This window comes from Agelaius tricolor, unplaced genomic scaffold (assembly GCF_023055355.1).
Source record: "Agelaius tricolor isolate 1412-34295 unplaced genomic scaffold, bAgeTri1.0.p SCAF_7, whole genome shotgun sequence".
Classification (NCBI taxonomy): domain Eukaryota; kingdom Metazoa; phylum Chordata; class Aves; order Passeriformes; family Icteridae; genus Agelaius; species Agelaius tricolor.
Genome location: NW_027269267.1, coordinates 6,593,840 through 6,608,974, shown reverse-complemented (window position 1 = coordinate 6,608,974; position 15,135 = coordinate 6,593,840). Strand labels below are relative to the sequence as shown.

General features: G+C 42.5%; 1 protein-coding gene across 2 annotated transcripts in view; it reads right to left on the bottom strand.

The window, feature by feature from the left end:
* Positions 1–15,135, bottom strand: part of LOC139591560 (pulmonary surfactant-associated protein D-like) — a 214,072-nt gene that overhangs the window by 23,081 nt on the left and 175,856 nt on the right. The window contains exon 3 of one of the 2 annotated variants that reach the window (XM_071430251.1): positions 447–3,035. The exons of the other annotated variant lie outside the window; for it this stretch is intronic. The gene's annotated coding sequence lies outside the window, so the exon portion shown is untranslated. Of the gene's footprint in view, positions 1–446; positions 3,036–15,135 lie in introns of those variants that run through there. 2 annotated transcript variants of the gene reach the window in all.

The window sequence follows — 15,135 nt, the reverse complement described above, 5'->3', positions numbered from 1 at the left end:
TGCAAAATTCAAGTGGAGGAAGTGTCAGGCATTTGATCCTCCTGTCCTTGCACGTAGAGCTGCGATCATCGTCAGCACAGCGGAATATTAAACATTGCAGGCGAGACAGCTTGAGTGGGAAGCCTGTGGTTTCATCAGGAGTGCTCTTGATTCCCTTGTTAAAGTGATGCAACTGGGTCAGAAACAACCCAAGTCAATTCGTGATCAATGTGTTAAAGGCTGCCCACTCTAACTCTGACAGAGAAGTTACCTTTCTCCACTTGAGGGAAAGGGCTGATTAGGCCCTTGAGTAATGTGTGCATGGAACCTCCTCTTCTCTTTTCTCTCTTCTCTTCTCTTCTCTTCTCTTCTCTTCTCTTCTCTTCTCTTCTCTTCTCTTCTCTTCTCTTCTCTTCTCTTCTCTTCTCTTCTCTTCTCTTCTCTTTTCTCATCTCTTCCCTCCCCTCCCCTCCCCTCTCCCCTCCAATGTTTCTGGGGCCATCAATTGGATTTGGGTTGACCTTTGGTCTTCACCACCTGCTGCAAGAGCACCTCACACAAGAAATCTGGGCCAGCCAAGCCCAAAGATCCCCCTTGTCCCACACCACACAACGAATCCATAAGCCTGCAATGAGAAGCTGAATATATGGAGAAGAAAATCAGCCTCCATAGTACTTGCCTGGTGCCATACCAGGTGGGTTCTGTAACAATACAGAGAAACCAGAATGTCACATCAAATGTGATCCTCAGATAACCTCTGGGGAAAAGCCTGAAACAAAAAACACTGATTGACCAAAGTTCCTGATCACTTTGGCTTCAGTCAGAGCATCCACATACTTAAACAAGTTGGAGTCTCCTGCCAAGTGGTGACCTTAAAAAGGAAAGACAAAATATGACATTTGAGTGTTGGGTAGGGCTCAAAAACTACAGTAGATGCCCTATAGGGCCTTTTACCTTCCCAGAGAGTGCTTGAAGTGCTATTCTGGTGTTAACTGAAACCCCTCATATGCCTCATGCTTTTATTCTGTTGTTAACAGGAACTCCCCAGATGCCTAATATTTTGGGTAATGACAAATCCCCCATTATTATCAGGTCAAGGGAATTTGCCCTGTAAAAATAGCTTTTGCTGCAAGGCTGACAAGACATCTTCAGTGTAATCAAGACAGGTAACTCTAGGTCTGGACAAGTAGAAAGAGAAAGCGTAAAAAGAAAATGTAAAAAGTCAAGGCAGTTTAATGGCTGATAAGTAATTTCTGTGTACATCAAAGACAGATAACAGTGCTCATTTTCTCCAGGACTTTTGCAGCACACTGCATCCTCTGTTCTTTCTGCAGAAATCACCCCAAAACCTGTGTGAGACATTCTGCTTATACATTTTCTCCCTGCATGAATTATAATGGTATAAAACTAATGGAATAGAGAGGGGCATTGGGATGTCTGTCATCAATGTCCACACCAATATGACAAGGACTAAAAAGCTCCAGTTCCTCAGTAGTGCAGAGAATGAGGGCTGGGTGGATTGTATTTCTGGAACTATTATTACAGAGAGCCTTGTAAGAAGGATACACGCTGTGAATGAAATGGGCTTGGAATCACAGAGGCTAATGATAGAAAAAGGCCATTTATGTCAACTGCTGTATTTCCCTGCTGCTGTTCCCAATGAGATATGGTGTATTTTTAGTGCTTTGTCCAGTCTGGTTTCATATGTAAATATAAAGATTGTCATCCATAAAAGATCCTGAAATAGTTTTGTTCTAGTTCTGTCTTTCCTCTTCCTTCCTTTTTCCCCTCCTTAATTTCTTATTCAGGTTAAATGAGAACAAGAAAGACAGCTGTAGATTTTTTCCCCTTTTCTGTTCTCTCTTCTTTCTACTGTTTGACCCTCTTCATAGGATTTATCTGACCTGATTTTTAAAAAATTGAATTTGGACATTTGAGTTTTATATGCTCTTCTATCACAGGGCTCAGCTTGACAGGAAAAAACCTACTTGCAAAAACCCCTGGAAAACAAATATTAAACAAGCAGTGATTTCTGCTCAGATAGGAACTGATCTGAAGCTTTTGCATTTGCCTTCTTGTGTTCTGTGTCTCACATCATCTTATGAGTTCTCAAGGGTTTACTCATTGCCCACCTGTCCATTATGCACAGCATTCCAGCACAGTGAGCCAGGGTGTGGTTTAGACTGAAATCAAGTACAGACCATGCCACAAAAAGAACAAGTAATGTGACCATGAAATAAAATAATCTTTTTGGTATAGAAAGACATCTACCCTTTCATATTTGGGGGTACTATTTCCCTTCTTTGACTTTGCAGCCTTAGACAGTTCAAGTAGACACAAATAGAATTTGCAGGCTGCCCCCTACGAGGGGAGAGAATGATGAGGAGGACTGCATCTTATCAGAAGACTAATTAATTATTTTATTATTATACTATATTATTCTATACTATATTACACTATATTACATTACATCTAGACTGAATCTGCCAAGCACTCAACACCTCACACTGCACAGAATCTCGTGACTGTCACCCGACAGTCCCGACTCACACAGACACACCTGGCCAACACCATCACTCTGGGTAAACAATCTCCATATTACATTCTATTTTTGCACAAACACAGGCACAGCAAATTATAAGAATTGTGTTTTCTTTCTCTGAGGTTCAGAGAATGTGAAACCCAGAAATATTCTTGGGAAGAATTGTGCCTTGCTTTTCTCTGTGAAGAGAAATGTGGCGACAGACATAAACTGGTATGGCAGAGCTTTCAGCAAATGAAGTTTTTGGCTGCAAATGATCTGTGTCAGGAGAGAAACTTGTCCTCAGTGGTTTGTCACTGCACGTGCCAGCAAGTCAAGTGGAGAGGCTGAGGGAGCTACAGCTGAGGTGCTGCTGTCTTGAGTGGATGGCCCTCAGCAAATCTTGTCTTTGATCCATATGCAGTCACATCTCTGCTCTGAATCTGGTGAGCATTAATACCTCTGAATCAGTGAAACAGTGGAGAAATTAATGGCCTCTTTGTTCCTCATGGGAGAAACCCATCTAAATGGTAGCCTGAATGGGAACACAGAGAACAAAAAGACGTAAGGACTGAATTAATACCAGCTGAGTGTGCATGCCCTGTCTGCAGGAAAAGAAATAGAGAGAGATGGAAAATGAGGACACACCAGAAAATTACTTGTCATCTGCTGTTCAGATAAAGCTGTGGAGAGAGAGAGAGACCAGGGGAAAAAAGAAGTTCTGTTATGGATTGTGTTGGCTGAAAAGAGTCTTGAAATAGAAACTGCGTCCTATTGTCCGTCCATGCTGAGTTCAGGGAAATAGGGCTCCTGACATCCTTTTTCAATAATAAGCCTTGCACAAAGCACCCAGCTCCAGCACTGGCTTCTTTTCCCAATAGAAACAACCCTCGAGGTATTCAATATTGGCTAACTGCTGTGGTTGCTTTGAGGGAAAGAAAAAACAGAAAGGTGCTTTTTCTCAGAAGAAAAAGAGAGGTGAAGGTAAATGTACTTACCTAATCCATGTTATCCCTCAGTGCTCAGTGACAGGCTGCCAGTCCCATGACTTTGGGAAGTCCTGCCAGAAGCTGCTGAGGGCTAAAGAAACCTTAGCCCTTACTTACTCCAACTTATTCCTGATTTACTCCAGGGAGAGAAGAAACAATATCCAAGAGGTTCTGAATTTACAGCTGTCCCACTTTGTATGTAGTTCCTCATGTTTGAGACATTTATTTTTGTATCCACAGTCACTTTACACATTTATTTCTAATAGAAAACTCACTGGTAGTCATGTTCAGGCAATCTGAAAAATCACATCTGTGTCTTAGCAACAGTAGCATTGCTAAATTGAAAAATGGCCAGCAACAACCTCACACTGCTGTCCTTCCACTGTCACAAGAGAAGTGAATAATAAAATCAGTTCAGATTTGGGAAATGGCATGCATTTTTTCATGTCATACTTACTGGCCCAACTTTTAGGATAGCTTGATTTTTATTTTTCATCATCTTGTACCTTGCCTTACAACTTTCCCCCTCAACTCGCTGTTGCATGTTGGGCTTTCTGAGCATGGTTTTTGGGTTTTACCAGTGCCCTTCCCAAGAAATGTGGTTTTTGCTGCTTTCCTCCCATTGCAATTACAGGATGCATCTTAGAGACTGAGTCCTTCAGTCTTTAAAAAAGTTCTGTCTGTAACAAGTTGCTTTGCTTTTTCTTTTAAAATTAATTTTTAACAATTCACTTCACAGCCCTTGTGTCCCATTTTGTCTTCTATCACACGACAACCAACATTGTGATTTCTTCAGTGTACTTGTGTTTCCATGGTGAATGGAATATGATCATCCTTTCTTGTGACTTTACAGATTTGAATGGCATAAACTATGGATAGGCTTTTTAATCTTCTAAAATGTTTTGGGTTTTTTGCCTTGAATCCTTTGAGTTCAAGTTATATACCATTTATAATCAGGTGATTATTAGATATCAGCACTTCAAGGCCGAGAAAGCAAGTGGTATGACTTCCAGAAAATTTCACTCAAGTACCTTTACCTGGGCTCAACATCTTGTATTTGCCTAAAGCATCTCCTCCAGAAAGGCACCTGGGCTTGAGATAAAGGATTCACCTCTTCATGTGGTAGTTTGGAAAAATAATTAATCATTATCTTAGAACACTCTGCCTTATTTCTCATTTGAATTTTCCCAGATTTAACCCCCAGATATTGATTCATGTTTGGCTTCTGCTTGATTAAAGTACATAAGGTGCTTATAATAAAGGAGTATTTGATCTTTCCTTTGACAGGCTAAACATATGGAGCTCTTCAAGTCTCCTGCTTGGTGCTCTTGCTGAACCAAATCAGGGGAATGAATTATGCTGCACTCAGTGTCCTACAGGGGAAACAATGGGAGCGTGTTTGGCACAGAAACATTGTGCTTCACTGGGGCTGGGAGGAGGAGGAAAAAGAGGAGGGAGAGGAGGTTAGGCAGGGTGGGAGACAGACATTCCCAGCAAAGCTGCACAGAAACCATCAGGGGATGGCCCCAGGTGCCTGAGGGTGCCACAGCTCTGCAGAATCTCACCTGCTGTTCTGGAAAAGTGGTGAGGAGCAGTGCCTGGCCTTTAGCTGTCTGCATCTGCCTGGCTTGGACCCTTACAAACCCTGAAACTCACCTGGCAGGGACAGGATCCAGACTTCTCTGCAACATGAGCAAGTGATCAGACAAAAGCATTTAGTCTTCATCATAATCTGCTTTAGATAGAATAAAGAGACCATGCTAGGGAGAAAAATGAAATAGTTTCTATTTCATTCTTTTGAAAGGGATATTTTGGGATATCTGTTTCACAGAAGGGTTGGGATTGGAGACCATAAAAATCACCCAGTTCTAACCCCCTGCCACGGGCAGGGGCACCTTTCACTAGACCAGGTTGCTCAAAGCCCTGTCCAGCCTGGCCTGGAAAGCTCCAAGGACAGGGCACCCACTACTCCTCTGGGATACAACCTGTAACATAAAACATATTTGGAAGAGTATCAAACCTCTATCTGTGTCCTCATACCGAAACAGCTTCGTTAAAAAAATATTAAGTTGAAAACACTGTATCATTTCTACATTTTCTATATCTGCTTGGGTACTTTAAAGTAGGTGCATTTTTTAATACATATTTGAGTTTTACATGCTTAAACAGGTAAAATTAATATTTATTTTTAACTTTTAAAAATTGTACAGAAAACACAAAATTAAGGACAAGAGTCATGCACAGCACATGTAGAGTTCTCAAAGTTCATAATAAAAAGCTGCTCCAAGGAAAGTATATTAGGGTGATTTGGCCCAAGTTACAGGTTTAAGATTACAATATTAACTTTTAAATACCACACTGCCAGGTCTGAAATAGCTGGTGTGGGGTTAATCCTGCGTCCTTGTAGAATTTTAATGCAAAACAAAAAATGAGCTTGGTGAGCCTAGGCAAATACCTTGAAGCATATGAGATTTTTCCAGGCTGGGCCAACTTGATTTTTCTGGGTTGTATTTTACGTCAGCTGCACCGCATGAAATGTATAAATGCATGGAAAACTATAAAAATTGCCAAGACTGATGTGATAATCTATTCTTCTTAACTGTTGTGAACTCTTCCTATGCCTTGCATTTTGTTAAAGTGGATATATTTATTGTGAGCCCAGTGATTTGGCACTTCAGAGGTAAAAAAGCTCTTTACTCCCATCCATAGGTAAAAAAGGAAAGGACAAGCACAGCACTGCTTTTTAACTAACTGTCAGCACAAAAATACTTCAGACAGGAGAGGTCTCCTGCTATCAAGGAGTGGTAACCAGGGTGGGACATGCAGCTCCCATTTCCATAGAGCTGCTCTCCAGGGCTTCTTTCTCCTGCTGCACAGCACAGAGGTGATCAATTTGTGCTCACCCACAGCAGGTGGACCATTATTATGGTTTTGCACGTCCAAGAACACCATCTTGCACCTTTCCTCCTCCTCTTCCCATGCCATACCCTGCCCCATTCCTGCCTGCATGGTCCTGACCTTTCGTTTCTTCTCTTCATTTAACTCAGCTCCTTTGGTCAGGAAACAGCTACACTTTTCTTTCTTTTTAACAATTGATTTTTCTGCCTGGCCAGGGAACTGCACAAGGAGTCCAACAAGCCCTGGAGCTGATGCATTGATGCCTTTTTGTGAGTCTGGGCTCCTGGCTCCCCTTTCCTAGGGAGCAGCCATCTCTCACTGCCCCTCAACACTGCAAAAATCCAAAAATCCACAGAGTAACAGGGCAATGCCTGCTGAGCCTGCAGCCTGATGTGGGGTGTGGCAACAGTTGCCTGAGGAATTTAGAAAAGCACTGGAAGTTTCTCCTGAGGATGCTACCCCACCAAAGTCTCTCCAAACTGGGTATCAGGAAATGCATCTCAGCAGGCTTGGCCTTGGGGGCTCCTATGACAGCACAGTACCTGAGGTGCCAAAGGACCTGGCTGCCAAATGAGGAGAAAATCCCAGACAGATCCCAGACTGTAAATCTTGCAGCCAGGAGCTCCAAGGAGAACAGTGTCCTTTGCTCCCCTTGCTGGTGAATGAAGGAAAAGCCCAAATGCAGAGACCTCACACAGGCAAAATGTGGCAGGCTGGGAGCACTGGGGAAACATCAGAGCTCCTAAAGGATGGCAGTGGGGTACAGAAACCTCCTGGGATGGAAAAGCTCCTTCCCAAGCAGTGGTAAGCCCATGCAAGCTTCCTGCACACACTGAACACTGGAAGAGCAGGCCTCTGGGAATGGGGACGTGAGTGGCAAAGGATCTGCTGTGCTTTGGTGTGTGGGAGATGGGGACATGCACATGGGTGAGGTGTAGAAGTTGCATTCACCTGCTGGGCATCCACACATGGGAAGAGTGAAAATAAGTTAACTCAGACTCTTGCTAAAGGTGTTCTTTGGGAACCCAGGACATCCCTCTGGCTGTCCAGGACAGCAGGACCCCTGCCAGGGGGCTCAGAAGCCCTGGCACAGAGTCCAAAACACCTGTGGTTTTGATTATGACCCATGGAGCAAATTAACAACCTTATATGAAGATCAGCAAGCCACAACAGTTTAGGTAGAATAATAGTGAATTTATAACGGGGTGAAAAAGTAGATTTTGGGGTTTTTAGAATGGGCATTCAGGGGCGCAAGATGGAGGGATCTGGGCATGTCCAGCCTTTCTCCTTCTTCTTCTTCTTGGCCTCCATCTCCTGCTGTGATGTTGGCACTTTTGGATTGGTTTAGAGTAGAAGCTCACTGTCTAACATAGGTGATAGGCATTGGGAAGTAATTGTAAACATTGTACACGTAGTTTTTAGTATAAAGACATAACACCTCCCTGGGGGCAGGCAGAGTGCCTGGACAGCCTTGCTGAGCTGATCTCAGCAGGACAGGAGAAAGAATTTTATAGATAAGAAACAATAAACAACCTTGAGACCGAGAAATTAAGAGCTCTGACTCCTTCTTCAAGTGCCAGGCTGGGAAAAGAGACTTTCCAACTTTTCTCGGGGTCACTCTGATAAGCTGGAGGTCCCAACAGTGTTCCTGGTTTTCATTGGGACAGAGTGGCTGTGCTTTCCCAAGCTGATGCTTCTTCCCCTTTTCTCCCTTCTTAAAAGCTGTTTTCCTTGCTTGTGAGAGGGAAAGAGCTGCTCATTCAGGACACAGTCGAAGGAGCAGCTGCCTGCAAGGCTCAGCTTGTGGAGATTGGATGGATTCTTCTCAGAAGAACCCTCATGTTTGACATGGGCAGGTGCTGCCTCCCACAATTTGCTGCACAATTGTGTCCTCCTATGCATGAAGTTGCTCTTCACCTTTATGAATTTAGTTTGAAATACCATGTGCCAAGTTCAACAAGAGCTTAATAGATTCTTTATTGCTGGGGATTTTTGATACCAGATCAGTCAGATGTCTCTTGGGTGTGGAGAGTCAAGCCCTCGGGAAAATAAGAGACCAATGATTCCTGAGGAATAATCCAGCTTTCGTTTCTGCTTTTCTTTGTTGACTTCTGAAGAGAGTAAAATCTGGAGGATAATTATGGTAATATAGAAACTCTGCCCAATAAATGTTTGATATGGTGTTTGGCAAATCCTGCACAGCTTTTCAAGACTGCTAGATACTCTACTACTGCTATCTGAGAAAATATAGGTTTTCTTCATGATTTCAGTATTACCTCATTACTTCATTATTACTTCATATTACTTCATGTATTACATTGGAATAAACCTGAATGCATGTACACCAAAGATCAGAAATCAGACTGTTGGCACTGACTCAGACAGTTTTCAGTACCAATTTACTCTTAGAATGAAAGTTTATGGTTTCATGCTTTGGTCTTTTCATTGCCCCAGATGGAATTGTGATCAATCACCCTCCTAGTTCATTAAGAAACACACAAAATCCATTCGACTGAATATTCTTTTTTTTTTTCCCTCTTACTAATGTGACCCTTTAAAATCTAGACCTGCTGCAATCTAGAAAGCAGAAAAACCATAATTTTAAGCCATTCATACCAACCCTGTTAGAAATGTTTTGTGTATCCAAAGGCATGTAGAAGTTGCAGTCTTTGGACTGGTGTTCATTAGTGGTTTCAAAGGCCCCACTTTCTTTGGCCTGGACTTTAAAAGATACAATCTGGACTCAATAATCACATTGTTGAGACTAAACAGGGCACCTTGAGTCTCTTGTGACTCTTCCTGTTGAAGTCAGTGGATGGCACAGGGGCTTTGCTCCCCTTTGCAAGCAGGATGAAAGATGAATATCTTCCACATGAAGCAACCCAAGAAGCCCTCCTCAAAACACCCATTATTGGGCATGAAAAGACCAGGTGTTAAATTCATCCCCACCAACATGACTCTTGAAGGGAAATGTGCAATGCTGCTTTGGATGAGACATCCATGAATTCACTAAATTCAAGAGCTCAAACACCTTCTCCCAGTGCTCGCTTCCAGTTGGCTCCTCCAGCACGGCTTTGCAGCAAGCCAGATATTTCATTTACAACACAGAGGTGTATGCCTGAACATATTTGCAGGCCAGGAGGGGATTTTGACTGGAGAGATTTTTTTTTTTTTTTGGAACAAGGAGTTAGAAAATTCCTGCCTGCAGTTGGCAGGGGTGGCTTGGTATGGGTTAAGGTGCCAATTCAGCCGTGCTCAGCCTCTGACGGGTGCAGGCAAGTGCTTTGCTGAGAGGGTTTCTGGGTCACCTCTGAGGTGTGCCCTGCTTGCACAGAGACTGTGTATCTCCCAGGAAGGAGTGGGGATGCATACAAGCTGCTAAATGTATGAAACAAAGCATCTGATTGAAGTGGAAGTGCCAGAATGAGAAAGGACTGTGTTTTTCAGAAATAATTTTTTTATCTGTCCTGGATATTTCTGGGTTGGCTTTTGTTTTCTTTCTTTTTTCTTTTTTTTTTTTTCTCTTTTTCTTTTTTTCTTTTTTTTTTCTTTTTCTCTTTTTCTCTTTTCCTTAGCAGTATAGGAAATGAGAGAAGAGTGTGATGTGTTTTTTACTGATGTTAAGTTCGGCTTGTGGATGAAAAGCTGGCCCAGGTTCCAGCTTTCACAGCAGGTTTGAGAAGTCTGTATCTCATGCTATTAAAAGTGACTGAATCTTGGAGGTTTATCTCAATTTCACATAAATTTGAATAATCCAGAAATTTAAATCAAGTTGCAATAAAAATTTAAAGCAGTTTTTGATTCATGGGAAGTTCTGTTTATAGAGTCACTTCCAAGCAGATTCAAGCTCAAGTTGTTCAACTCTCATTTTGCAAGTATTTTTTAAGAGATTCTCCCAGCTTGTTTCCAGGTAAATAATTGCCTTTCCAGTGGACAGAAGACCTGGCTCAGGATACTGTGGACACACTAGTAGAGCCATAGTATTTGAGGGCATTCAGATCTAGAGTTCTGTCCTGGTTCATATGCAGAACAGAGATCTGGACTCAAATTTCAAGAAATCCAGAAGTCCTGAGGTGCCCATATTTATGGTTTGGATTTATGCTGAAGTTCAGTTTTACAGGAACAATAAATGAACTAAAGCATGGAAGGGAAGTGTTACCAAAATCAACTTTCAGGAAGCCAGTATTAGCTTCTTCTGTGAACAGAGCCAAAAAAAAGAGATGTATTTTAAACTACCATCACTTTACCCCTCCTCTTATCCATCACATGCCTATATTATTTTCTTATAATCTCTTTAAACTTATATATGACTCAAAAATAATATTTGGTAAGCACAGTCATATTCTTTTCATCAATATTTTATTTTGAAACATGTTAAAGAGTTGTGTTGCACAATAAAAAATGTCTCTCTCTAAACATCATTTTCTAATGGGCTTTTTTATGTCCCATAAAATCTGCTAATTTTTACTTGTCCTCTCTTGTCAATGAAACAAACTATTATTTCTTTCTGCAGAACCAAACTGCAAACAAGAATGTCTGGAATATCAAGAGTAATGATGTACAAAGTCCCTTCTGGCCCCAGCTTCTATTGAGAAATAATTGGATGAATTGGTGATGCTTACATTTCATCTGGCCTGCCACTGTGAGTAATTCCATGGTGCCTTCTTGGCCAAAGTTCAGCCATTTAAGCACTTGGTGAAAATCTGTTTGGATGGGCTGGGGGTAGGAACGTGACAGATAACAGCAGAGGAAGAGTGAAAGCTCTTTGGAATTGTGCTGCATATGTTGTCACAGCATCTAACCCCGTGCAAGAGGCATCCTGGTTGTGACTTCAAGTTTCTGCCACAGTGTGAATAACAAACGATGGGGATGCTAACCATAAAAGTCAAGCTGGCCTGGATACAAGCAGCAATGTGATGGGCAAGGGAATTCACATGGTGGAATAGGCCCTTGTGGGGTATAAATTATTGTGGTACCATGGGATGCCAGTGGAGTTATGATTTACCCAAAGAACTGCCTCTTTGCCTTGCCAAGAAATCATTATATGGGCTGTCACCTCTCAGAATGGATTAATGAACCAGAATTAAATAGATGCCAGCTTGCCAATGCTCTTATTGGGGTCATAATTTGCTACAAAATTTTAATAGGAAACAATTCATAGAAAAATGATTTTGTTTTCTTCCAAATCTCTCAGACAGCAATTCTAAAACATGTGTGTGTTTCCTTTTGTCTTTAGTTCATTTGTTTTCAGTGACTTTCTTCTGTTCTTTTTGATGCCTTAAGTTTTAACTTTCATATTTTTCAGAATCTGTACTTCATTAGTATAGAACTCTGAACTTCATATAAAGTGTCAGCAGGTTCTCCTCACAGTTTAATTAGATAAAACAATCCCTTTCCTTCCCCAGAACCAAGGACACCGTTGCAGCTTCAGGCCCAAAAAGTGCAAACAACAGGGAATTGAGGAGACCAACCAGGGAGGATGGGACTGCATAACCTGGAGCTGTAATTGGACAATTAACCCCAACATGGAAATGGACCAAAACTTATAGAAGTGTGAAAGGTGTGACCCATTGTCCATCTTGGGTGTAGCCTTGGCCAGGCTCTTGCACTGCCCAAGGAGTATCCTAGGAGGCCTTTTTAATAAATCCCTGCTTTATTCCTTTAACACTGTCCAGCCTCTGTTCCAGGCAGCCTCTCAAGGCATCACTTCCTGCCTTATTGTTGATGGGTTTTGCAAGGTTTTGTCAGATTTTCCCAGATTTGTAGATCATCAGAGAGGAAAGAGATTTGGGAGAGGACAGATGCTCCACAGAGGTGGTCACAGGGAGGTGAGAGCAGGGTTGGTTGGTGCTGTGAGGTGGTGACTGCTGGGATCCCTGGTGGGGTCATTATTCCAAACCCCTCTGCACAGCCAGCTCTTGGGCTGATTTCTCCTGGCTCTGGGCAGTCCAGCCTGGGAGGGAGAGAGGGAGTCACAAACAGCAGAGTTCTCCAGGCCTCCCCACTCCAGGATGAAGTGAGAGGGTGAACTTTAGAAGGAGGAGGTGACTTCTTCCTCCTGCTCTTATAGAAGAAGATAAAGGTGAAGAACCATGTGTGAGGTGGAACCAGATCCTCGTTTGTCTTGAGCAGGCACTTATTTCCATGTGAATAGTTGCATTTGAACAATAGTTTTGGGGTTTTTTTTTTTGGTATCTCAGAGTTTGTTTGTTTTTTAACAAACCCTCCCATAATGAACTCTCCCATGGTGACAGCACATCAGGCAGCAAGTGCACCCCTCAGGGGGTGAGAGGCACCAAGCTTTGCCTGTTCATGCCTAAGGTGTGCATGCAAGGCTGACAGACACAGCCTGGTATGTGCTTTCTCAGGGCAGGCTGAAAAGGTGGGGGCTTGACTTCACCCTGGCAGTGTGGCAGCTACAAAAAGGGAAGTGGGAGGGCTGGAAAGGATAAGTCTTGTTTGGAGTGGAGTCTTCTCAGACAGCCCCATGACTTCATGTGAAGCTGTCACACGCCGAGTCATTATTTTGGACAGAAACACAGCCCAGGCAAAGCTGTGGTCTGAGCTCTAGACACTACAGCAACACACACAAATGGGTTTTCTCTCTACCCAAATAAATGAATACATAAACCCAACACACACACACAAACTGTTAGCCCCAATGATTCAGACTGGGTAATTCAAGGATTAACTAGAAGGATCTCTGGTCATTTTATGGTGCTCCTCATCATGCACAAAAGTTCAAATTATTTTCCTGTTCTGGTAACTTCTAACACAGAACCCACACTCCATGTGACTTCAAATGCAATTAGAATCATAAAAGAGCAGGTTGGAAAGGACCTCAAGGACCTCTGGTCTAACCTCTCTGGGTAAAAGCACAGTCTAGACAAGATAGCCCAGCAGCCTCCCCAGCTGCTTCTTGAAAGTGTCCAATTCACCACTTCCCTGGGCAGATCATTCCAATGTCTGATTGCTCACATTGTAAAAATTTTTCTCTTGTTTGTAATCAAAATGTCTCCAGGAGTAACTTGTACCCATTACCCCTTGTCTCTTCCACGTAGAAAATGGATTTCTCATCCTCTTTGTAATCTCCCTTTAAATACTGGAACAAAATACTCAATGGCTGCTGCCTTTCAGTAATGTGCTGCATTCTGACTAATTGAGATTCTTCTGTCCTTTCTTCATAAGGCATCTCTTGTTTCCTTCACTTAGTTGCAAAAATGTTTCCTGTTAAAGGCTCTTTCCCTGCAAGTCCTCTATGGACACTTTCCAGATAATAATCTGTGAAGCATCTTGGGATTTCCTCACATCTCACTATTAGATGGATTTCTGCAATGGTCTGGGGGATTAGGGATGATCTTTTCCTCAGGAAGAGACAAAACTTTTATCAAAACAGGGTAACAGCAGGGTAACTGACCAATTTGGTGCTGAGGAGCTCCCAGAGGAGAGAGTCCCACTGTCAGAGGACAGGGTGCAGAAGGATGTGTAAAGGTAGCAGCCAGGTGGTTTATGTTCTTGTTTATTCTATATGGGAGCTGTAAAGAAATGGGATAGTGTGTCTTGGCATGGAATGAATAAGGAAGCTGAAAATGTGATTTTGGGGTGGGGAAAGAGCTCGCAACAATGAGGTTGTAAAAACAACTCCCATAAAAATATATCTTGGTCAAGTTCAGTTCTGCTTTTTGTGAAATTAGAGAGAGCTGATCTTACAAAAACAAGTGCTGGTTGAGGTTGCTGTTGTATGGAATTGGCGTGTGCTGTTTTTCTAGCAGACTCTCTTCACTGTCATCAGAGTGCAATTTCTCTAGAGTCGCTGTGGGATGCAACAGATTTCTTGGAAAAGAAGGTTGTGTTGACACCCACAGGCTAGTAATGTTTTCACAAGAAAGAACATGACTTTACATTCGACTCTCTTGAAAAGAGATTAGCAACACTGTGATTTATAAGAATTGCCAGGATTTGAGGTTGCTTTTTCTCCCCTCTCTCTGAATCTAAGCTCCAGCAGGTAGGTGTTAAGTGAGTGAAGCATTTCTGGCAAGATTTATGTGCCCATACAGTAGAATGGGAGTGAAATCTGACAGTCGAAAGGAGGGGGAGCAACTGACAAATAGAGGGGGTGGAAAAGGCAGATTGGCTTGGATTTTTTCTTTCCTTTTCCTTTGCAGTCAAAACCCTTTGAGACTCTTCACTCTTAGGTTGAAAATTTCCTTTGCACAGACATTTCCCTCCCTTGTCCTTTTGTTCTAGCAGTAAATATGGGTCCACAGCATGTACATGGAAAGCAGGCACAGCCAAGGCTAAGGCTCCCTGAAATAATGTCTTTCCTAGAAACAGATGACAAACATTTTCCCCAGAAATGAGATATCTCCAGTGATGAAGTTCTCTTAGCAGAAAGAAGCCCTTTCTCACCATGGAGCCTTGCAGTTAAGTAAACAGTACTAAAAGACAGTGTGTCCTCATACAGGAGGGTGTTCCAGCCTAAATAGCAACAAAAGCCTTTGCTTTTCAGAAAGATCTACCACCACCCTGTTTGGTTGTGTGGATCAAATGGGTGCTGAACAGCCCATGATTGCTTTGGCAGGACCATGGTGGTCAGCAGCTCCAGGACTTCTTGGCTGTTAGATGGGGAGCAATCTAGAGGTGTAAGATAGTTGATAGAGGTTGTGAAATCCCCAGAAGCTCAACACTTGATGAATAACAGATTACAAAAACCAAAATGAGCGGGAATGGTTCCATTAGCCCCACAAT